This window comes from Acinonyx jubatus, chromosome X (genome assembly GCF_027475565.1).
Source record: "Acinonyx jubatus isolate Ajub_Pintada_27869175 chromosome X, VMU_Ajub_asm_v1.0, whole genome shotgun sequence".
In the NCBI taxonomy this organism is placed as follows: domain Eukaryota; kingdom Metazoa; phylum Chordata; class Mammalia; order Carnivora; family Felidae; genus Acinonyx; species Acinonyx jubatus.
In genome coordinates this window covers 108,900,390-108,906,559 of record NC_069389.1, presented here as the reverse complement: position 1 = coordinate 108,906,559, position 6,170 = coordinate 108,900,390, and positions in this window count along the sequence as shown.

Genomic DNA, 6,170 nt, shown 5'->3' with positions numbered 1-6,170 from the left:
CGAGTGTTCCGCAGACGAGCAAACATTTCTAATAAATTTTAACTAAATAATAATTTATTAACTAATTATTAATTATATATAATTATATTATATATAGTTATACATATAATATTAGTATATTATATGTATAATTACATATATTATTATATATATTATTAACTAATTTAATTATTAACTAATAATTTAAATAAATGAGAGATGTTTTGCAATGAGTAGTACGTGGTGCCGAACATCACATGATCACCACTGAGCCAACGGTTCTTCTCTCTCTCTCTCTCTCTCTCTCTCGCTCTCGCTCTGAGGGATTGTGGGTGATCATCTCCCATGCTTGGATGCTCGGTCTCAGTCTGCAGCGTTCAGCAGAAATCAGTGATTTTTCAGAACGTTGGAAGGTGCCCACAACTGGCACTGGTATATTTTTTGTCACTTCAAGGCACCTGTGGACGGTCCTATACTTTTCCAGACAAGAGTAAGCTCAGGAATGCTTTGCTTCATTCATTCAGGCTGCCTGCAGATAGAGACCCTTTCCTCTGCTGCCTTATCGCCAGTTACATTAAATACAGTCTATGACCAGAGTTGATTAATACTCTCCTGTAGTCAACATCCGTGCGAGCATATACAATGGCCCCCGTGCAGAAAAAGATTCCATTGAGCTAACAGATAGCAGTGATTCCGTGAGTGACAGTGAAAGTCGTCCTACACCATAACCCTCCTCTCTCTTGTCTCCTTCACACCAGCCACGAAGATTTCAAAGGTAAGTGCAGGTTAATTTGTTTATTACTCTTTATATTTTGTATTTTATTTATTATTTTGTTTTCTATTACAGTATTGTAATCATTTTGATACGAATATTTTCGGGTTCTGGAACGGATCATCTCCGTTTCCATTATTTCTTATGGGGAAATTCGCTTTGATAGACAAGTGCTTTGGATGACACGCATGTTTCCAGAACGAATTATGCTCGCAAACCAAGATTTTACTGCACTTAGGTGCACACAAGAATTTGTATAAAATACAAACACCAATAATTACAAACAGAAAATTACACACCACGTCTCCAGACCATGGTGGTGGAGAAAACTCGTGAAAAATAAATTTCTAAAAATGAAGTGAGCACCGTTGTCATCTACATAGTTGTGTTAAGTGAATAAAGTATAAAAGTTTTCGGAAAATGTTTCTCTTCCTGGCCAAAAAATATTTTTTTTCAAGAAATGTTTGACATTTGATCAAACTTCATTTTCAAAAAGTCAACTACATTAATGAATATAATTTGTGTAACTTGCTGAGTGCTCTTGATAATATTCTCAAAAATGGGACAAATAGATATTTGTAATGAAATCAAACTACCCCTTTTGCCCTGCAGCACTGTGGAGTGTCAGAACATATAAAGGTAACGTCGTGCCAACGCCCCTCTTTAAGAAGCAATGGCCTTTAGAAGGCATTGCCAGCGAGAGTACGTATTCAGTGTTTGGTTTGTGGCACCTGCTGCTCCCTTCACATGTGTGATTATCACAGTTGTGCAAGTACAAGGTCGAATCCCGTATTTAAAATTTTGAGGGGCACCTGGGTGGCTCAGTCGATCCAGGGTCCAACTCTTGGTTTTGGCTCAGGTCATGACCTCACAGGTTCATGAGTTCGAGCCCTGTGTCGGGCTTTGTGCTGACAGTGCGGAACCTGCTTGCGATTCTCTCTGTCTCCCTCTCTCTCTGCCCCTCCTGTGATCTCTCTCTCTCTCTCTCTCTCTCTCTCTCAAAATGCATAAATGAACTAAAAGAAAAAAGAAAATTAGAAAATTTTGACATTGTGCTCATCACGATTATTTTGCATTAATTTTGATTTTTAAGAAATGACAGCGAACCGGGGCGCCTGGGTGGCTCAGTCAGTTGAACGTCCGATTTCGGCCCAAGTCATGGTCTCACGGCTTGTGGGTCCGAGCCCCGCGTCGGGCTCTGTGCGGACAGCTCAGAGCCTGCAGCCTGCTTCGGATTCTGTGTCTCCCTCTCTCTCTCTGCCCCTCTCCCACTTGCTCTGTCTCTCTGTCTAAAAAATAAAGAAAAACATTAAAAAAAATAACAAAAAAGAAACGACAGCGAGCCATTTTTGCTAAATTTAATGGAATTTCATAGTCCACTGGTAGACTAAGGCCATAGAATGAAGGGGCTTGGATCTCCAAGACAGAACAATTCTAATTCCAATTTTACTGCACAATGGCAATATTGACAGTGTTTGATGGAGAAGAAAGATATTCTGGGAAGACTCTCAATGTGATATGTACCCAGTAAATATTATGTATTCACTAGGTTCAGGATGGACACCCAGAAGGAAGAGAACATAACGGTAGAGGTAGAAAGAACCTAGAGTGGTGCCAGTTCCATTCCTTCAGGTGAGCAAATGAAGAGCCAGAGAAGAAGAGCAACTTGAGAAAGGTCACAGAGACAGCTAGGGTGCTGAACTGGGGTCAGAGTCAAGGCTCTCCGAACCGTGGCACTGTATAACCCGTCCAGTTATGTAGAAGATGTCCATTAAGTTTCTACCGCTCTAGGCTCTCTTAAGCATGGGGATACAGAAATGAAAAGGCACATAGCACTCGTCCTGAAAAAGGTCCCGGTCTTCTGGGTGAGCATCCAAAGCGTGGTGGGAGAGCAGGGGCACGTGCCAGTGCGTCAACCCGGATTGTCAGGGAAAGCTTCTCGGAGGAGCCGCGGCATAAACTCAAATGTACAGGAGGAACAAGATGGGACGGCAGATGGACCGGTGAATAGAGGGGAGGGAGGGCCTTCTCCAGGTGACATCACTGAGGAAGCCCAGGTACCCAAGAGTGTGATGAGCTTCAGGAACCACAAGGAGCCTCAAGTTTGAGGCTGAATCTTTTGAGGGATGAGGTTGAACAGATTTTTAAAGAGATCAGATTATGACACGCAGTGAAGTTGGAAGGGCAAGCGCTGAAATTTGTCTCCACAAACTTGTTCCACCAGTAAATAACCTTTGAGGGGCACCTGGGTGGCTCTGTCGGTTGGGCGTCCGACTCTTCATTTTGGCTCAGGTCATGATCCCAGGATCAAGCCCCGAGGTGGGCTGCACGAGGAGCGTGGAGGCTGCTTAAGATTCTCTCTCCCCCTCTGCCCCCTTGCCCTTACTCAACGCGCGCATGCTCTCTCACAAAATAATAAATAAATAAATAACCAACCAGCCAACCAACCAACCTTTGAGCACTCTTAAAAAAAAATGTTGGTAAGCCATTACTCATATTGATTGCCAAGTGCTTCAGCAGTTCCTAAAATTTTGCACCTGGAGTGCCTCACTTGTTTCAACCTAGTCCTGACCCTGCTTCTGCCTGCCCCTGTGAACTTCACATTGTGTGAGACCCTGAGTCATCTCGGGACTCACGGCAGATTTTCTGCCAGGGCAGCGTGCCCCTGAAGTATGAGATGTGCAAAGTATCGACACCTGGTCTTTTCCACCCCTTGTGGAAATCCGGCGCTAGAAATCCTCAGAGAGTACCCGGCGCTAGAAATCCTCAATGAACATTTGTTGAATGAAGGAAACATCACAAGTGTCCGGGGAATACCTCAAATTCCTTACGGGAGCTCTTTTGGTTTCCAACAAGGTCGTTTTCAGACTTTCTTTCTTTCTTTCTTTCTTTCTTTCTTTCTTCTTTCTTTCTCTTCTGTAACTGTGATTTATTTGAGAAATGATTTACATAAACATTCTAGAAAACTTCTAGGCTCTTTTGCAGTCTGGGCCTTGACAGTTCTTTACATGCTTCTTAACTTATCAAATACACTTTCCTTCTCTGTTCCGGCTCCATCGCACACGTGCAAAGGAAAAAAAAAAAACTATGACACGTGGGGAGTACACATTCAATCTCTTTCTCATAAATAACATTTATTCGTAAAGATCATTTTCAACTTCGAAGTTGAAGCAATTAAAATTGATAAATGCATGCACCAGTAAATATGTTCAGATAATTTAGTTGTTTGAAAATATATATGTTAGTTGCATGTTTAGGTTTATAAGAGATTGCCATTATGGCTCTACCGTTTTACGTTCCCGCCAGCGAAACATGATTAATCCAGTTTCTCCATGTTCTTTCCACTATTTGTGCTGTCACTCAGACTTTAGAAGAAAGGTATGATGGAGGCACACCACTTGTGGCCAGGGAAAGCCACCTCCCCAGACAGGAGTGTCCAGGCCACAAGGACCTTATGGCATCATCTGTCCCCGGATTGCCATTTTACAGAGACACACAGGAGGCCCCAAGGAGGGAAGGACCCATCCAGGATCATAGGCAGCTGGGGCCAGAGCAGAGTCTGGAAGCCAAGTCGGCACACCACCTACTGCATACGCGGCTCCTTGCCCGGGCCCGGAAGTCTCATGTGTTTGAGCCGTGGCCGCTCTGTTGGCTGGGAACGGTATTTCTGTAAGCACACTAAGCCGTGCCCCCGGCTTAGATGTTTCCAGTACGTGGTCTGCGAGTTTTCACCCACTGCTCTGAGAAATTAAATGTTGCCAAAGAAGCAGTGGGAACCTCACAACTCATTTTCCATCTTTTGAAAACTGTTTTTCTTTTTTTTTTCTTTTAGAGAGGGTGAGAGAGAAAGAGAGAGAGGGCGTGTGACTGGGGGAGAGTGGCAGAGGGAGAGAGAGAGAAAGAGAGAATCTTAAGCAGGCTCAGCACGAAGCCTGACTCGGGACTCCATCCCACAACCAACATGGGGCTGGAACCATGAGATCACGACCTGAGCCGAAATCAACAGTGGACGCTCAACCGACGGAGCCACCCCGGTGCCCCCTCATTTTCCATCTTAGAATCCCCTACAAAAGCACTCTGCAAAACCTCTATAATTAGCAGTCATTTCAAAAGTTGGGGTCTATTTTTAACTCTCAAGTAGAGGAAGCTGAACTACCATCCCTGGCAGTTCACGTGGCCCATCCGGTGATCTCGCTAGTTTATGTTGAGAAATGTAAAATCGAATCTGCTCTAAACTCTCACTTAATGCCACTTGATAAATGAACAATAGGAAGGTTAAACAATTCCGTATCCAGATTAGTGGCTCACCTTCCTCGAGTCCCCGCTGTGGCAAAGTCCACCCAGTCAGAGGATAGGTATGTTCCCAATGCGATCGATGAATAGGCCCTCCCTTATGCATGCCTGCCTAACCACCTGCTCTGGGGTTTCTTCTGTGCGGCAGGGCTCCTCCTGACCGCCTTCGTGCAATGGCCATTTGATGCCTTTGTCATACTACAAGGTGGCCAGGCTGATGGACAATTTCCCTGGTCTCCACTCTCGCGTGTTTCTGGACAGAGGAGAACACAAGGGAGATTCCCGGGGATTTTCAGGGGCAGGAGGGAAGCGGTGACCGTTTTGTGGCTCACACACTTTGTGGCCAATCTGCTGGGTCACCTCATCGGTTGTTCTATCTTCCCGGAGTCTGCCTTCGGCTTCTCTGACTCCAGGACCAAGAGGGTGTCTTCAGTTCCGTTCTGGAAGGCCTCTGCTTCTACAGGATACCCTCGTCTCTAAGGGCAGAGGCAAGAACTGCCATGGGTTTCCAGCAATCCTCATGGAGTTTCAGCCGGTGCTTGTAGGTGTCAGCCTGGTCTCATCTCCCCTTCTTGCATGTTTGCCCTGCTTCAGCATTTCACGTGAGACAACAGCCTCATAGACAGAGACAGCGTGACTACCTCCAAATACTATATAAGGCCATATATATATATAAATATGTATATAATATATATGCGCATATACACATACATACATATGATATTTAAAATTATATCTATTTTATATATATTTAGAACTCTATACTATCTATGAATATATGTGTATACTACACACATATATTGGTTCTACTTTTCCTGCTTGAAGTGTGGCTGATACTGATTTTGGTGCTCAGAGTTCCAGAGAAACCTAGATCTAGGGATTGTTCTCTGAATTGCTTCTGTGTTTTCTGGAACATCTTTTTTAATCTCATGAGATTTAGAGGCATCAGCTCCCCTGTTTCCAGTGTTAAAGAGGCTACAGGTAGTGAGTGGCAGGAAGTGGCAAAGAGTTATTCAATTTGTGAATTTTATCTCCCTTTTAATCAGTGTCCATAAAAAAAACAGGCTCTGAGTCACCAAGTATCTGTTACCTTCGAACATTGTGGTTGCAATAAAAAGTAGAACAG